Source organism: Orbicella faveolata, unplaced genomic scaffold (genome assembly GCF_042242905.1).
Source record: "Orbicella faveolata isolate gen_17 unplaced genomic scaffold, um_ofav_v1 contig_50, whole genome shotgun sequence".
Lineage (NCBI taxonomy): Eukaryota > Metazoa > Cnidaria > Anthozoa > Scleractinia > Merulinidae > Orbicella > Orbicella faveolata.
This window is the reverse complement of record NW_028301581.1, coordinates 2,412,775-2,431,909: the sequence shown is the minus strand read 5'-3', so window position 1 is coordinate 2,431,909 and position 19,135 is coordinate 2,412,775. Positions and strand designations below refer to the sequence as shown.

Genomic DNA, 19,135 nt, shown 5'->3' with positions numbered 1-19,135 from the left:
TGCACATAAAAATACAGAATGCGCTCGCTTCTTCGCCTCCAAAAGTCCCACACAGTCAGTGGTATACAGCACTGACTTTTTCTCTGCTGGGATCGAGTGAAGCATAGAGTCTACAAGACAACAGAAATTACAGATTCCCGCCTGATTCAAAGGACCAAAGTAAAGTGCGTCGTAAACGTTTTTACCTTCCAAAGTCGTGTCGTCGTCCATGCTAAAATAGTGATGCGATGGATCATTTTCAGGATTGCAAGCCATTTGAAAGTATAAGCAACCTCTCACAATTTCGCAGGACATGTTTTAACCATGAAATGATTAATCAGTTAAGGATTAAGGACTGTTGGGTACAGGTTCGTGCCGCCATGGGCAAGCTGTCAAGAATCAGCCAATTAGCGCCCTCCGGAGGAAGAAAATACTATCCATCTCAGGGCCTCTTCATATGAGCCTGGTCAACTGGGCTGGCTCGGTTTCCGAGATCTCACCTCGCCAATCTTTCTTTCTGAAAAAATTCGACGTGTGCATATGAGAGGCCTTTGCTGGCCTGGTTACCGAGATCTTGGTAACCGGGATGAAAATTTTTTCATACGAACACTCCAGCCTGGGTGACCAGGACGAAACGTTTTTGACAAAAGAGCTTCGCGTTCGCACCATAGCGGAAAATATGGCATATTTTATGTCTTGTACGTATTTTCACTTCAGAAGTATTCGAATTAGCATTATAAGTAAAGTTAAAAGCGTCCACAAAGTTATGATAGTCGCAAACGATACAAGTTTATGTTCCACCGTTTTAGGGCCTGATTACATGGCGAATTTCAGCCTGGTTAGCCGGTTTTGTTTTTGGTTTCAAAACAATTTTTTGCCAAGTGCGACCGGAAGTAAGGTGCGAGAATGGCACAGTAACCTCATTCATTTCTTAGTTCTCGAAAGTTTGACACGACGTGTTCAGCAGCGAAAATGTTTTCAGCCTTGTTGATAGCCTTGCTGAGGCTAGGTTTTACCTCTACACCAGTTGCATCATGCAACACCGTAATTAACGAGGTGAAGGAGCTATGTGGTTTTTATAAGTATAAGTTCCTTCTGCCTTTGGTTTTGTATTCATTATCATGTCGCATCTGCCCGCTATACCAGCCACCCACTCATAACCAAGACACTGTCACACATATTCCGTTACAGCAATTTCCAGCCTCTGAACCCACGCCGTCTTTATCATCACCTCCGCCACCGCCTCTTCCAGTCAAGAATAAGGACATGCACGTATACGAAAACACAAAAGAAACGACCCTTTATGCAGTGTCAGACCTGTTTTAGCGGTACTGTTATTTAAGTTGCATTTTAAACTCTGAAATTTATCTACTTATATATACCCCATGATAACAGAACAATGAAATTAGGCATACTCTGTTTTAAGAATATGTTAAGAACGTACCCAACCTAAGACTAAAGGAAAGCATTTTTATTCATGTGCATCGAGCTAAAAACAGGTAGTAACTTAATTCGAAAGTTTGATTCAGATGCCGTGCTTCTGCATGCTTTTGTTGAACTTAATTCCTGAATTTAGTTCGGCACGGTAAAGCACGACGTCTGAACTGGGCCTAAGGAATTTGTTGTTAAAAAAGAGATAGGAGTGCACGCCTAATCTTCATTGTTCTGTTTTCACGGAATAATTTACTTGAATTCAATCCACCTCAACGGAAAGATTAAGCGCGAATGACTTCGGTGATCGAAGACAATGGAACCCAAACAATTTAAGGATCGATTTGTTTGTTTTTATACTCGACTCCAATCGAGTGTGATGAATGTGCGAGTTTGCGAGCTGGAGCCGCGAGCCTATTTTTGCGAGCCACTGTGTTTTTTGTTTGTTTGTTTGTTTTTTGAGTTTTTAATTTAATGTTAATGTTTTACTCAGTAAAAGCTACACTTGATAGAAGAAACAAAAGTTTTGATTTTCTTTCATATACGAAATTCCGCGTAAGTAATTTTTCTGTCTGTAATAAATTCAAATTTTGCGGGTAAGTTTATAGTTTCAGCTACGAAAGAAATTTTGAGTTTCCGTCGTAAATTTTTGTATCAAACTGTTGATTATGTAAAATTGACTAATATCCAAATAACAGGAAAACGTTCAAGTGCGCATTTCTGCCATGAACACAGTTTGTTATCGACGCTTGATTTTTAAGTCAAGTTCACTTTGGACTTGCGTAAGTAACTAAGTGGTTAATTTTAACATTCGGTGTGTTTTTCGTCCGTAAGGTATCAGTGACGCGTTTGGTTCGATGTGGAACTCATAAGTCAATTGACTGATTTTCGTCCATAAAGTATCAGTGACGTGTTTAGTTTGATGTGGAACTCATAAGGCGATTGACTGATTTTCAATCTCGCATTTTATTTGCTTCTCGCTCTCTTTTGCATTGGTGTTACAGTAACATCGATACCGATATATTTTTATTTGATTTGTACACTGGAACTGCAGGTCTGGATTAGTACTGTTTGCATTGATGAATGCAGTAGTATCGTTGATGGTTTGTGTTGTTTACATGTTACTTCTGCAGACAACTTTCGCAAATGTGGGAAACTATTTGATTACTTCTTTGGGAAGTTTTGAAGTATTTGCTTTATTGTTGAGTTAAGTTTTTTTCAAGCAGTCTGAAACGTCTTAAGTTATCCATCCGAAAACTTTGTTTAACTTTTGCACATTTTAAGTCTTCCGTTTCAAGTCGTTTAAATTCAACAACTTTGCCAAAACGTTTAATACTTTCAAAGGCGTTTAGTATTTCTGTTTGTTACATTGTATTTATTTATTTACCGATTTTATAGCTAATTTGTAAACCAGACTGTAGCCGCATTAACTCAGAGTTAATTAATTTTCAATTAACTTGTTACTTTTGTTTATTTTCTACATAATTTATACCTTAAAACCCCAGTGGTGACGCCATAGCATTGGTCAGGGGTACACGGTCCCCATTTTCCCTTATGTGGGTTGTAAGGGGTTTAAGTGTGCAGCTTTGTTGCATGTTGTTAAATAAAAACCAGTATAATTTGACTAACATGCCATGCCTCGTAGCCTGTCAAGTTTGTTCGGTTGTGTAGTTCAGGGGAACGTAAATGCAAATGTTTATTTAGAATACAGTGGGATCCCAATGTCCAACATTGAGTGAGACCGTAAATAAACCATGAGGAAAAAATAACCGCGTGAAATCCTGGTGGCGAGACACGGGCGTGCATCTCGCCCCTAGAAGTTTGTGCGGCCATTCTTTTCTTGCGGTTTTCTTTGGCATCACGCACAATGGACTATTAAAGCAGAAAAGGGACTATTCGTAGTCTATTTTAGGGATGGACCATTAGAAAAGTGATGGGGGGGAGTGGGACTTTTTCACCTTGTGAGAATTTTTTTTCACGTCCACTACCTCTGCAGGATTTTTTTTCCGGGCAAGTCCCCTGCACAAATTGTGGGAAAATGTTATGCTGCTAATATCTTAATCTTGACACTCGCCACAATCTGAATGCCTGAAACAGGCTTCAAGTTCAAAGAAATATATTTTAACTTTCACACAGTCGTTTTGCTTTCCTGTCAAAATTATGCTCAGGGGAAACATAACCAAGCATCAGACTCATCCGGTGGCACAAGAAACTCCTGTTACACATGAAACTTTAGTATTGAAAAGTGCACAGTTTTAGCAGAAGCCATAAGTGTGTATCAAATTCAAGTGTTTTGATAAATAGTTCTGCGCACACCCGGATTGGTCAATAATTTCCACTTACGCCAGTTTGTGCTTTGTTTTTGAGAAAAATCAAATGCACACAACAAAATGCATATGTCCTCATATTTACTTTTTACCAGAAATTCATGTGGCTTCTTGGAGAGCAATTTTCATACAAACGTTCCAAATGACGGCTGTCAAGGACACTAACCAGGTGTACTAGCGTTTCTGTAGGTCGTGATATATAATTAAATTTGGCACGATTTGGTATCGTTTGCTCCATAGCTCAGTTGGGAGAGCATTATGTTGCACGTGTATCACATGTAATTCATAAAGACCCAGGATCGAAGCCTAGTGGAGCAACATTTTTTTTTGTTTTATCTTTCACTTCTTTTTTTCGACTTATCTGTTTATTAGTTTTTTTTATTTTTGCGTCTTCTACATAGACCATGGAAAGCACTGAAAGCCCTTGAAAATTTCTTCTAAATTCACGCGCAAAGGGAATTTGTTTACTGATTTTGAAGGCTAAACTTCTCCGAATTTTGCAGAGTGAGAAAAAAATTGCTTGGGCCGGCTAGTCATTTATCGTGTTATGCATGCATGCATGTATTGAATTTAAGCTTTAGAACTACTGATGAGCATAACGTTAACACAAAAGAAATCTTTTACCTGCTTTTTTAACAACTCAAACCAAGCTGTAGTCGCCACGAAAGATCATCTATATGTTTTTTGCTTGCCAGGTGTCCGTTGTTTTGTCTCTGGGGAAACCAAGCTATTATTTTTTTTAATGGTTCCCCGGTAAAATCGAACGACAGGAAGACTGCTGATTTAATTTTGAGCAAATCAATAGTTTGGGGACATAACCCATCCGCCCGGCCCAGTGAAAGTCAGGACAATTTCAATGCGCTGAAAAAAATCACAACCCCTTGCAAACTAATGATTAGCAAAAGTTTATCTCTGTACCAAATTTGTGGGGTGCACCTGAACTCGCACACTCACAACTCACTTGTACTCGACAAATCCTTGTTTAATTCTCCTCCAGTGTTACAACGCGTCCTATTTACTGTGTTCTCTCGATAGAAACCTCTTTCACAGTGACTCGTGTCTCCGATCACAATTTTACGGATCACCTGATCCTAGCTGAATGTCACGCTGTCACGACACTTATATATATACCAGTACTGTGAAAACTGAAAGCATTGAAATTGGTATGGATTCCCCGGTATGGATTAAAGTGGTTGGCCATACTGTAGAATAACACAACTATTAATGTTTTGTGACGACTGGGAAAATGTTGAAGCAAGAGCTCTGTACACAAGGCGTGCTTGAGTTGCGAAATCTAATTTATCGCAGAATTTTAGAATTGATTGACATTGCAACAGAAGAAAAATAAAAAAATGTTTTTTCAAGGTCAGGCAAAATATGACCTGCTTCGGGGCAGGACATCGGTCTCTTTGATCTTAAGGTGTCGCGGACATAGTTATGTCTGATCCGCAACATAAGGGTCCCACATGTCGCGACCATGCGATGACAGAATTTATGTCCAATGTAAACATCGATCCTGTTGGTGCGACCCCTGCCTAGGGTGTGGTGAGTGTCAATTGTCACTCATAAGTAGGAGCAGGAGCCTGTGGTATGGGAGTAGAGTCGACAAACATGTATGTTTTCTAATATGGCTCTCATTATGAACAGTTTGCCAGAGATTTTCCAGGTAACTACAGCAAATTGGTTTCTTGATTAATGGGATTATGACTTTCTTGACAATTAACACTCCCTATTGGTGAAAGGTTCCTTTAGCTTACAAGAGCAGCCGCAACACGGCCTAACTCGGTCGCAGAGAATAAGGAATACCTGCGACGGAGGCGAGTGTTTTTCAGGAGTAAAGAAACTAGTGGCAAAAGAAAATCTTAGAACACAGGAAACTTTTGAAATGTGAAATGTTTAAGCAGAGTGACGAGCGCGTGTTTTTATAAGTGTTTTGATAAATAGATCTGCAAGTGCGAACGGATGAGAATATTCCTGGGACGATAACAGTCATTGAGAGGCGCAAACAAAATAAAATGCCGTGAGGAACTTGGCTAGTATATTTTCCTGCTCTTAAATTTCAGTTTTGAGTGGGGCTGTACTAACTTTACAAACGTGCGCCGATTATTTTCAATAGATTTTTTGATTCTTGACAGAATGAACAGAGACTTTTCTACTTGCTATTCTCTTGCCAGGAAAGTAAACATGTGCATTGCGCTTTGTCGCCTGTGGTATGGGAGTAGAGTCGACAAACGTGTGTTTTCTAATATGGCTCTCGTTATGAACAGTTTGCCAGAGATTTTCCAGGTAACTACTGCAAATTGGTTTCTTGATTAATGGGATTATGACTTTCTTGACAATTAGCACTCCCTCTTGGTGAAAGGTTCCTTTAGCTTACAAGAGCCGCCGCAACGCGGCCTAACTCGGTCGCAGGGAATATAGAATACCTGCGAGGGAGGCGAGTGTTTTTCAGGAGTGAAGACTTGCTATCCTCTGGAAGAAACTTTTCCACATGGAGATACAAAGAGAAGGAAACAATTTGTCTAATTCAGGCACGGACAGCATGAATGGGAGAAATTCAGATCACAGTGACAGAGGTACCAGTAACAGAATATTGCCTTTTTCTATTGAGGCAATCCTAAGCGCTCCGCATCTGTCGCGCTTTTCAAGTCTGGAGAATTTTATACATAGCAATTTGCCAGAAGACATTGCAGCTACAGAAAACGCCGAAAGAGGTAATGATGAAAATCCAGCATTTATTTAAGGGGCTACCACGGAAACTCTTAGTGAGAAGTAATTCCCCATAAGCTCTTGAATTGCCCACCTTGAGGAATATATGTAGAGGAACAATCTTGAAGCAATGGAAAAGTAGTTTTAGATTTCTTGTTCATTCACGATTTGCATTGCTCAAGCTCAAGCGGAAGAGTTGAGTGAATTTCCTCGACTTTTTGTCTTCATTTATGATAGGAGGTTTGTTTGAAAAAAAGGATTTCAATAAAGTTGTTAATATAGTAAATATTGTGCTTCCTAGCTCTGAGAAGTCTCCAGCAGAAAACCAAGCTGAAAAGACGCTTTACCAATGAACAGATACTGCAGCATTTCCCCTTCAGACAGAGACTAAATTGCGCATTCGCTGGGAATTTCTGGAGCCCAAGTGACAACATGGTTTAGGAACAGAAGGGCGAAACGTCAAGGACAAATTAAAGATTTTAAAAGGGATGTTCGCGCTGCAAAGATTATGAACAACGAAAAAATCAACCAATTGTGCAAGTGTTGGGAACTTTAGTGAAGCTTGCCGGGGGTGATGTAATCTTGAAGCTTCTTTATTCATTTATTTATTCCTAATTCAGTATGTCACAAGAAGTTCATTTATTAAACTATACATATGCAGGAGCTCTCAACAAACTCTTTTTTCTTCCATCAGCTTTCACTTGACGTATCTCAGTATGGCAGCTCCATACTGGCTCTGTAAATTTGTTCGCCACGTTACTATTTTGTAGTTTAAAACTTGCTCTATTAGAGCTGATTGTTGGGTTTGTAGTGCGAGATGTCTGCGTTTCTCTCTTTGATGTTTTCATTGAATCCATTGAATAAATCTCTTGAAAACTTGTAAATATTATTTCCAAAATTAAGGAAATAATGTAATGTTCTTTTTGCCAAATTGTATCAAATCAGCTGATTAAATCACCTATTGGTCTTTTTTATGTTAATGTGAAATAACGTGTGATTTTCTTTGTAAATACCATTACATCAGAAGAAATATTTTTTTTATTTTCAAAGTTTTCTGTCACTGCTGAAAAATGCCATAATTATGTCACAATTTGTCTTCATTTTTCATTGTTCTAGTGTCTTCTTTTTTAATATTTGTGAATAGTTAAAGTTCTTGCATGTTCCTTCTTTACTTTTTGTGTTGTGAAATAAAAACAAAAATTATGAGTCAACGTTTAACGATCTTGATTATTCTGGTATAAGAAACAGGACAGTGGAGGGGAACGTGTACAGGAGCCCGAGGATACAGAAGGATATATGACTATAATATTTGTATTGCCCCATCAACTAGCGGCTAATGTGAAGTTTCGCTGGTTCAAATGCCAGGGATTCGCCATAGGAGAGATGTTGAAATTTCGAATTTTATAGAGACAAATAACCGAACACGAAATCGATAGTTTTTCTTCTAATTGGAACTGAGATCTAAATAATATTTTGAAATATTTTTGTAGAATTGTATACATTGGTTAATCTCAGCCTCAACGTTCTTATAAAAAGTTTCTGATAAAAAAGAGTTTATTGCTTCAAAGTTTACAATATGCTCTTGTGCTGGTCTGTGTACAGTCTATTCTCATGTTGATATGACCTGTGAATGTATACCAAAGACTGTGAAACCTCGGCTAGTTATGGCTAGTTCTTATACAAAGGGAATTTTGCCACCAAGAGAAATCTCTTTGCCACCAAACACCAAGAGAAAGATAAACTACAGCAAAGTAGTCGCGGTGTATTAGCTGTTTGATCGACCACAATGTCAATTTTTTCGAGACACCCCAATCAACTTGTAAGTTTGTTAGCTTGTCTGTTTGCAAATGTCGATGTCAACATGTTGTCGGTGACATAATACGAGTCTGGTAACTGACTGTGCTGTTATTGCTCAGTTGCTTTGCTGTTGCGTTTGCATTTAAACATGAGCTATGTGAGTTGAACAACTAAACAAAGTAGAGCGAATTTCAGTTTAATGTTATTAGATCGTTAGTACTTCGCTTAGTGGCAAGATATTTTTTAAAATTTAATTTTACATATTTTTCTCAAAATTATCATAATTATTCGATACCCTGGGATGTTCCGGAAAGTTCCGGGATGTGCCATGTTCCATGTTCCACGTTTATTTTCATGGTTTTATCGATGGCCCGTAAGTAAGTAAGTAAGTAAGTAAGTTAGTAAGTTAGTTAGTTAGTTAGTAAGTTAGTTAGTAAGTTAGTAAGTTAGTCAGTTAGTCAGTTAATAAGTTAGTAAGTAAGTTAGTAAGTTAGTAAGTTAGTAAGTTAGTAAGTAAGTAAGTAAGTAAATAAGTAAGTGAGTAAGTAAGTTAGAAAGTTAGTAAGTAAGTAAGTAAACTTTATTTGATAAGTAGGTTGTACAGGGGATTTGGCAGCCGAAGGGCTGATGTGGACCTACTATACACAAAATATAAAATTTTACAAACACGAATGATATTAACAAAAGAATAAGAACTATGCACAGCGGAAATCATATATACATATTTGATTCACTAGAACCTAATTAAGACAATATTGCCAGAAATTAGACAGATCAAAAATATATAAAATCATCTTTTTTTGCAGTGATCAAAGTCGCTTCCTTGCTGAAAGAAAACCCAGCAATGTCCTTGACGTGTTTCTTTAATATCTGCTTATAAGAATAAAAATTTTCAGGTACTTTAACTAATCTATTTAAAAAATTCCCGATCACAGGGCCTCTGTACTGTAAAGTGTTTCTTCCAGTATCAGATTTAAACCTAATGATATTAAATTGATTGGGAAAGCGAGATGACCTAGAAGTTGCATTTTTAGAGAAAAGTTCACAAACAGATTGGTTTGAAGTTTCAAAGTTCAGTTTGTTCATTAACATAAGAACGGACTTTTTATAAAAGTAAGAGAAAGGGAGCCAGTTCGATTTAATGAGACAGATGTCATCAGCCAGCGACAGTTGAAGGTTGTTTATTTACTTCACTTTAAAAAAAGACCTTTAAATTTATCGACACCTGATGGAATTTTAAATTGGTCTATAAATCTTTGGAACTTTATTAATTGAAGGTGGATTTTGATGTGAGCTTATTAACGGTTTATTTTAGCAGCATCGATAGTAAGGGCTATTTTAATGTTTTGGTTTAAAAAAGAAGAGGAGAAATTAACAGGAAAAAAAGGGGCTGACGTTGTGTCGAACCGGTCTCTCGACCAAATGTTAGTTTATTCGAACTTGATCAAAGGGCATTAATTTTGTAAACATAATACTTGCGTATCCGTCGGCTCGAACAACTAGCGGTCGCTGATTTCATTTCATTGAATTCGCTTTTTGAAAACGCTACATGCTCAAATGCTCAAACTTCACCTTAAAAAAAGACCCTGAAAAGCTTATTGACAACGGCATATATAAATGGGCGAATCTTTCCATACACTCGGAACTTTATTAATCGAAGGTGTATTTCAATACGAACTTAAATGGTTTACACTAGCAGCATCAATAGTACGGCCTATTGTAATGTTTTGGTTTCAAAAAGAAGAGGAGAAATTAACAGGAAAAAAAAGGGGCCGATGTTGTGTCGAACCGGTCTCATGACGACAAAATATTAACCCTCGCGACACGTAGTGCTTTCATTGCTTGTGCTAAGGAGACAACATGACCACATTAAATTAATGTTATAAAAACAAAACTTGTATCGGCTCGAACAACTAGCGGTCGCTGATATTCGCTTTTTGAAAACGCTACACGCTCAAACTTCACTTTAAAAAGATACCTTGAAAAGTTTATCCACGACGGCATCGATAAATGGGCGAATCTTTCAATATACACGGAATGTTATTAATCGAAGATGGATTTCGATGCGAACTTGAACGGTTTATTTTAGCACTAGCAGCATCGGCAGTACAGACTATTTTAATATTTTGGTTTCAAAAAGAAGGGGAGAAATGAGGATTAAATTAATATTTTAGATTATATTTTCTGTAGGGTTATCTATCTCCTACCCATTAATCTATTTCTAATCTCCAGTCAGATGCATAACTCATTTTACTTTTAATGTACCACATGCCTTTGGTCTGTTTTTTTATGTTTCTGTACTACAATCTCAAGCTGTAATGATAACTAGCTATTTTTCTTCTCAGTTTTTTTTTCTTTGCCCCTTGTCGTCACTGTATTTCTTAATTGTGTAATGTAACTCGTTTAGTTATTGTAATTTAAATAGTGTAAATAATTAGAGCAATACAATGTAAATAGAGTTAGTGTTGTAAGTAAGCATTGGTTTCCCTTGTGTTATTGCAAATAAATAAATAAATTAAAAAAAAAAAGAAATTAACAAAAAAAAAAAAAGAGGGGCTAATGCTGTGTCAAACTCGATCCACTATAATCATACCCGCTTTCATTGATTTTAGTGGTATCGATAGCACGGGTTCTCGGAAAGGGTGCTTTGGTTTTAAAAAGAAGAGAGATAACGAAAAAAAAAATCGAGTGATGTGGTGTTGAACCAAACTTCAGTTTAATAGTCAGCAGCCTGCAGCGCAGCGCTTTAATTGCTTGCGCCATCAAAGCACAGTATGCCAAGCGAGACAATTATTTCTTTTTGAAATACTTGTTTCGGCTCCATTAACTACTTTATACTACTCGAAGGTGGACTTAAATGTGAACTTGAAAACGGTTTATTTTAGCACATCGACAGCACGGATTCTTGGAAAGGGTGCTTAGGTTTTAAAAAGAAGAAGAGAGAGAACGAAAAAAAAAAATCAACCGAAGTGATATCGAACCACCTTTTGGGGATTTAGTAAATGGACCGCAGCGCGTTAATCGCCTGCGCTAACAGAGCAGCGTTATCAGATCGGTTCAATTATTTGTTTATATTACTTGTTTCCGCTCCATCAACTGGCGGCTAAAGTGACGCTTTGCTGATTTTATTGTTCAGTGAAACAAAAGACTTCTTTTGTTTCTCATGCAACAAAAGATCTCCAAAAGATGCCACAGGAAAACAGAGTTTTTTGCATACGTTATTTCTCGAAAACGAAGAGCAAACCAGCAAAAAAAATACAGGGTGATGTTTTTCTATTAAATTGAAAACCACATGCAAAAATTCAGGCACTTTTGAGGAAAAAAAAACACACACAAAATCGTCACTTAGCATGGTTTTGCCTCACCCCTTCAAATATATATTCCTAGTTTCTAAGAAATGTTTAGAAAACTTCTCCAGCCTAACAGATACTTTGATGCCAGGTGTCACCCAAGGCTTGGATAATGACTTAATTTCTTTCCGAGTAAGTTTACGGAAAGGAGCGTGCTTATTAATTAATTCAGAAATACAGAGATAGAAATTCTGAAAAACTGTGTTAACATCAGACACTTCAGATTCATTAATTAAGACCTCTGACCAGTTCACCTTGCTAACCTCTGAAATAAGTGCTTCATTATCAAGCCTGGAGTAATCCCTTTTATACATCTTAAAATTTTTTGGAGGATTAGATAACTTTGTGATAATCAAAAAGTTAGGCAAATGATCTGTTATGCCACACAGTATATTACCACTTATAGCATGGTGCTCTAGTGAATTAAAGAAAATGTTATCAATTAGAGTTGCGGAATGATAGGTTATTCTAGTAGGTTTCAAAATCTGTGGATGGAATGCATAGGATCCTAGAGTATTGACAAAATCTGTCTCAGAATTAGAGTCATAATTTAAAAGATTGATATTAAAATCACCCATCAGAAAACAAAATTTACCTTCTCTATTTATTTTCTCTCTCACCTTATACAGAAAGTCCGCAGTTTTGGCAGTATTTTGATCAGGATGCCTATATAATAATCCACAGACAATATTATGCTGAAGTGGGACCTCAATTTCAATCCAAATGGACTGAAATTCTGGATTGGTAGTACAAAAGTCATCACGTTTAATGTATGAAAGATTGTCTTTGATGTAGAAACCAACACCCCCAGCATTAGACATGGATGGTTGAGACAGGAAACAACCAGGGAGATTGGTATTCAAATAAGAATCCATTCCAACTTTGATTTTAGTTTCAGAAAGGCCAATAACGGAGAAAGAATAATTCAAGTCACTTAACATTTGGAAGAAATCTTCAAAGTTTGCTGTAAGACTTCTAATATTAAAGTGCAGGGCAGAAAATGCCTAATCAGAAATAGTTGATCGAATATCTTCATTAGAGTGGAACTTATGAATTGAGTAATATCCAAAATTAGTTACAGAAGGTAAATTCAGGTCAATATCAATGTTGGATAAATTACGATTATTATTAATAGATGCAGGTAGATCAAAACTTGGTAAAGACTCTAAATTCGATCTGGATATTTTTTCAGAGCAAAGACAATCTGTGTTGGAATTATAGACCAGTAGCTCAACCAGTTCATGGTCTTCCACAGAATTAAAAGGAAAAATTTCGTTACGGCAGTGCAGGCAGAGCCACAAGTTACGAGTCGCAGCAAAATAGTTGCACTCCTTAACAGATAAAGCAGTACATTTTAGGTGAAACCACCAGAGGCAAGAGTCACACTGGATGCCTCTACAATTTTCTTTCACAGGCCTCACACAGTTCCTACACTTAGGCACTATCATTTAATCTAATAAGAGATAAAGGAGAACTAGTAATAGTGCAGGAAAATAATTAGAGCACTTAGCTGGATCCATATGTTCAGCCTTGGTCATCTTGTCGTGCAGGACGATGCGCTGCTTTCAACTTCGCTAGATCAGAATCGCTGGTAATTAAATGAGAGTGACTGTCCTTGTTCTGCCTGAGGAAAATTCGACCATTTGAGGTGGATATGAAGTCGAATTTCAATTCTTTCTTGACTTTTAGGGCTGCTTTGAATAATTTCTTCCTTGTCTGAGTAAGGCTTTCAGAGATAAATATTTTGTTTCTCTCTGCAGATGATGTACCAACAAGATCCCTGGATGATTTCTTTTTGAGTTTGTACCTCGCTCTGTAAAATTTCTCCTTGACATCCCTCTTTACAAACTTCGCTATAAAACTCGGAGGCGGGGAATGCACAGTACCGTCTTTGTCTGTCCAAGGAGAAATTGGAGGAAGCCTGTGGCTATCGAGATGTCATCTTCGCCTATCTCTACATCGAGAAGGCCGGCCACTTGTTTCACAACCTCATTAGTGTTTTCGTCATGGCTAACCGGAATTCCTTTGATTTCAACACATTCTCGGCGCATGTATTGCTCTTGTTCATCCAGGAGAACTACATTCTCCTTAACTTTGCTGATAGTAGTGTTAAGTTGAGCTTTAAGAGCATTGTTCTTCAGCTCAAGAGTTTTCACAGCCCGGGGGGGGGGGACTCCCATATGGAGTGGACGGGGATGCTCGTCGGAAATTTTGAATTTAACTCCTAAAAGAGACCAATCTGGGCGTGGCCGAAGCTTATGCAGACCCCTAAAAGAGACCAGTTTATAAAACAGACAACTAAAAAGTACAGTGACATTTAATGATGGCGAATTTGTTTATATGAATTGAGTAAATATAAAGAATCAAAATTCTTTCTGTTTTGTTATTTCTTCGTGTGCAACCCTTAACGAGACCTTGACAGCTAAAAATAATGACATTTTGCCCAGAACACCCTAAGCGAGACCAAAATCCGAAATTTACACCCCTAAGCGAGATGACGAGCATCCCCGTCCATTCCATATGGGAGTCCCCCCCCCCCCCCCCGGGTTTCACAGTCCTCTTGAGGTTGATCACTTTCTCCAACAACTTACGGTGCTCGTCATCTTTAAAGTTCAAAGAATTCTCAATTGGTTCTAGTTTTAGCCTTAGTATTTTCTCCAACTCATCGTGTGTAACATGCACAACCATTATGGAATAAGAACAACGACAAAAACGTAAAAAACACTACACAAAACTTGAAAAAACTTGGAAAATTTGATGGCCGTCGGAAGGCACGTCCATATTGTTTGCTGACCGCTGACACAAATCACCTCAGCTATTCGTGCTTATCTCAAAGGTTACGCATCAGTTCATATGGACCTTGGTGATCTAAATTCAATTTGCAAAAACTTCAATTTCCAACTGTCTAAAGATATCACTCTCAATTTAAAGAAAACTTTTTGCAAGCAGTGTTGTAAACTTTTTGTAGGGGAAATCAAAACAGAACCTACTGCTATTAAGTCATAGCAGACAAATTGTCCTGAAGTTGCTGACAATTGGGTGAACTGTATCCAAAACAATTATAAAATCACTCGGGATAGTAAGTTAAGACAATTCTATTTCAAGTTGTTGCACAGAATACTAGTCACTAATAAAGACCTTAATTGATTTGGAATAACTGACTGTGTCTGTGTTCTGTGCGGTAAAAATGACTCTATTGAACATGCATTCTTTGACTGTCAATCTCTCTTGAAATTATGTGACGAGTCTCTTCAATGGTTCAATAGTTTACACCAAATCAATGTCAGCCTAACCCTGCTACAATGCTTTCTCAATTTACCAATACCAAACACCAATCTTTCTGATAACCAAACAAAGGATTTGCGTCCTCTTCTGTTATATGCAAAGGAATACCACTATGCTTGCAAAACAATGCAAAAGAAACAAGATACTTCTGAATTCATATCTAAATTTATTATCCAGCTTGAAATAGACAAATGACTTGACGTGACTATGTTGCCCTTTCCCCCAGCTATATACACTTTTACAAAGCTAGAGAGACATATTTTTTGTAATATTTACTGCCGTATACATTATTGACTATTTTTCATTAGAATATTATCAGTTGTAACAACCCTCTCTTCTGCACTACTTTTGTAATTTGTTGCAATATTGTAATATGTTTTTATAAATAAAATTAAATTAAATTAAAAAATAATAATTTATAAAACCTACTTTCACAGCAAAAAGATCAATCTGTTTGTTAGTTTTGATACGGAAGATTGCGTGACACTCACATCACGCCAATCAGCTGTCGTTGACAAGTACATGTATACACAATGAATATCTATCGACCGATGTTTATCTTGTTTATGTGACGTCAAAAAGCATGGGCAGTGTTGAGAAGTTGAAAACTATTTATTGATAGGTTACAAGAGTTGTTAACTTATTATCATTGTAAATAGTGCATATTTGTTATGAAGACAGAAATTATTCTTAAGAAGAAAACAACAATTAAGCTGTCTCTGTTTATGATAAGAAGCTTTATTCTTGGTAAAATGCTCAATTGCTCACACAACACTTACATGCAGTGTAGTAACACTTGTGCTGTGGTCATCTCGGGAAAGTGAACCAACGAGTGGTCAGTTCAAAGCTTGGTCTGATATTCTCTTTTGTGCTCGGAGTAGAACCAGTGGGAGCAGTTTAGTCTTTCTAACTGTTATGCTAGTTCAGGCAATCTTCCTGCAGGTGTCTGCAAGCCACAAATAACTGTGGCTCCTTTCAAATTGCAATGTGATGAGCTCCTAGAGCAGTTTTTACAATCCTTGCATGGATATGGCTTTGCTTCTTTCTGCTTCAAATTCTGCTTCAAATCTGCTGCTTATGGTTTCCTGTTCAGGTCCTGCTTGACAAGAAATAGATGATAATGTTTCAACTTTGGGTACCCTTTTCACAGAGTTGTCAAAATAATTTCTCATCTATTCTGCTAAGGGTAGCACTTGGTTTTACCTCATGGTTATTTTTTCACCCATCCAGTTGTTGAAGAAATGATCCATGCTCGACACGTGGAGGTTCTTTTGGTACCAATCTTCCACCCTCTTCCTCCCACAAGAAAAAACATTCTGTACTAAAAATTACAGCTATTCCTCCTCCTTGGAATCTCTACTGACCCTTTGGAAAAGGGTATTGCTACATGTATTTCTTGAGTTGCAGATAAGAAAAGAAAATGAAAGTTAACATTTGGTAATGACCATTTTGCTTCTCTTCCGAAGTCCCTCCAATGATAGGTAGCTCTTTGTCACCTTCTAGGTTATCTGAAAGTGAAAAGAGGAGGAATTATGAGAGATATTTCTTAAGTTTTGCCCCTATTTCATTTTCCCCTAAAGACCATTGTCTGGTCTCTATGTAGGTAAAAAAAATTAAAGTGTGTTGCAAGTCAACCACTAAACTGAGTTTCATTCCCAATGGTAAGTTACGGCTTCTTAAGTTTGGGCACACAAAAAAGCATAAAGTTTGGAGTTTCAAGGTCTAAGGCCTTGTAAATTAAACGTCCTATAAATTATTAGACTCAGTGTGGTTTGAAGTGAAGGTGAGTTTGGGTTTGTGGCGAAGCACTTGCATTGGAGATTTTCATTTTGATGATTGACACTAGACATTCACAGGACCAAGTGGTTTGTGGTTTGACAAATTTACTGGCATGAATTCTTTTTTGTTTGCAGTTAATGAAAAGGACGTTTTTTTTCTACAATTTCGTAAAGCTATTATGAAATGGAACCTTGCAGCAACAGTATTTTAAAAACATAATTTGCAATTTATGTTTTCTTAACATTATTTACCCTTGTCCATCTTGTTGTTACACTTTGGTTTTACATTCCTGAAAATCTTCAACCTACAAGTACAATAGATTCAGAAATTAACACATTCTAAAAAATACATTACAATAATTCTAATTGCATTTTGATACTCTCTTCGTTACAAATTGGGGGACATTAGGGGGTACCCAATACTGCAAAAACGCAAAACTTAGCAAATACCAAAATACCACATCAAAAATCGACGAAATACTGATACTGCATTTAGAGCCCTTTTTAATCAGTCATGCTTAATTGAAGCTGCATCCACCTAGCGTGTTTATTTAGCTCAAGCATGTATGCACCATATGTCCCTGTATTGTTGTTATTTTGGTAGTTCTGCGGTGAAGTTATTCACCACTTTTTTGCTATTTTTCACAAAAAGAAAACTGCATTCTTTCAACCTTCTGACTGGTGAATGCAAAACAAAACGCATGGAGTGAAGTGTGAGCTCTTATAAAGAAGGGTATTAAAGAGGATGTTGTTGCTGTTGTTATGTTGTTGTAATCCTTTCGTAAAGCTGAAACAATAACATAGGAAAACAAAACTAAGCAATTTAATTTACAATGGCATTGGGTGACTTCTTTCAACTTTGCGTTGTTGCTGACTCCTCAACGAGCTTTCTCTGTTTCAGACTCTTGTTTAACAACGTTTGCAGGTACACAATGTATATCAGCACTTCATTCCTGTGGGTAAATGTCCATGCTCTTGCAATGTGATGAGCTCCTAGAGCAGTTTTTACAATAGTTGCATGGATATGGCTTTGTTTCTTTCTGCTTCAAAGACTTATCAACCTTTATAGCTTACTTAATCTTGTTTTCCATAGTGTATTGACTCGCACGAGACAGGAGAGTGCTGAATCTACAGCACACACAGATAATTCATGTTGCAGGAAAAAGAGGATACATATATCACTTAACACACTTACCAAACCTTGTGCACCTCTTCCTGCATGGCAAGCTTGTTCCCAGGGTCTCTCTTCCCACCCCCAAGAGCAACCGAAGAGAGACCCTGATAGATTCTTAGGTCACATTAAGCGTGTCTTTTAGACCAAACTAAATCCTTAGTAGGTTCCCTTTATCTGAAGGTTTGGTCGCTGCTTCCTTTTGTCCACGTCAAAGCGAGGCTTTTCCAAATCGTGACATCTGCCTTGTTTTTCAGTAGTCCTCACTTCGCTATCATTAACAGTGGTTATTAGAACATCAATCTTAAAGCAAAACAACTGAAGAGCCTGGAGGAAATTTATTTAGGAAGAGACTCGATTGGCCTACTGCCAGCATGATATGGAAAATCTATTAGTTTTATCTTCTGCCGGGGTTGTTTTGTTAACATGAACACAAAACATAACAAGCACAAACACAAAGCCGAAATTGTACTTACCAAAGCTTCGTGAGCCAGGTTTTTGGTACACTTTCGCTGAGCTCTCTAGTCAATTTCTCCATTACAATAAATAAAGCTTGGCTAACTTAACTAAACAAAAATGAAATAATAGTGCAGTCCTTGATCAGAGGGTCAAAGTTTTAACAGCATTATGTATTGGGCAGCATAAATGACGTTAATTTGTCAAAACCGTCTTCTTTATACAATATGTGTGCTGGAATGCTCCAGGGTATGAAGGCGAAGATCACGTTTGGCTTTGCTTTAATATCAGCAAGGTAGGTTTTGCGAATGGTACCACGATCTCCATGAACCAATTTCGAGAAATCATCTGAAATGAAAATTGGCAAGTCTTTGTAATAGTTGTTCTTAAGCTTTCTTGATGCCATTTTTAGAACTTTCTCCTTGTCGGTGTACCTCAGTAAATAAATGTGTATTGGTCTAGACTTGGTGATGCAGTTTTTTTCTTAACATTTGTTCTGTGCTCTCTCATAATTTCGATCCCATCATTGGGTGTCTACAAAACGAAGACCTAAGACCCAAAAACGAAGACTTGTTTTTTCGCAGGCCTATCAAACCACAGACAGTCAAACCGGGTCAACGCTTTTCTTCAGACAACAACTGACACAAAATTAATGGGGTCTTGGTTTTGTAGATAAGACCGGCTCAAACTACAAAACGAAGACCCTGGCTTAAATGCTTTTTTTGTGTCAGCTGACGTGGAATCAATGGGGTCTTCATTTTGTAGATAAGACCGGGTGGAACTACAAAACGAAGACCCTTGCTTAAATGCTTTTTTTGTGTCATCTGATGCGGAATCAATGGGGTCTTGGTT

General features: G+C 37.5%; 1 protein-coding gene and 1 long non-coding RNA gene across 2 annotated transcripts in view; both read right to left on the bottom strand.

Moving 5' to 3' along the window:
• LOC149095585 (uncharacterized) overlaps positions 1 to 13,441 on the bottom strand; it is a 34,748-nt gene extending 21,307 nt beyond the window's left edge. The window contains exon 1 of the transcript XR_016204819.1: positions 12,214 to 13,441. The gene's annotated coding sequence lies outside the window, so the exon portion shown is untranslated. The remainder of the gene's footprint in view (positions 1 to 12,213) is intronic.
• A 1,583-nt stretch (positions 13,442 to 15,024) lies between these two features.
• Positions 15,025 to 18,930, bottom strand: LOC149095584 (uncharacterized). Its single transcript, XR_016204864.1, has 3 exons — positions 17,852 to 18,930; positions 16,909 to 16,961; positions 15,025 to 16,386 (listed from the first exon to the last, which is right to left on the bottom strand). It is a non-coding gene; the product is annotated as an uncharacterized LOC149095584 (long non-coding RNA).
• Between the last annotated feature and the right edge of the window lie 205 nt (positions 18,931 to 19,135).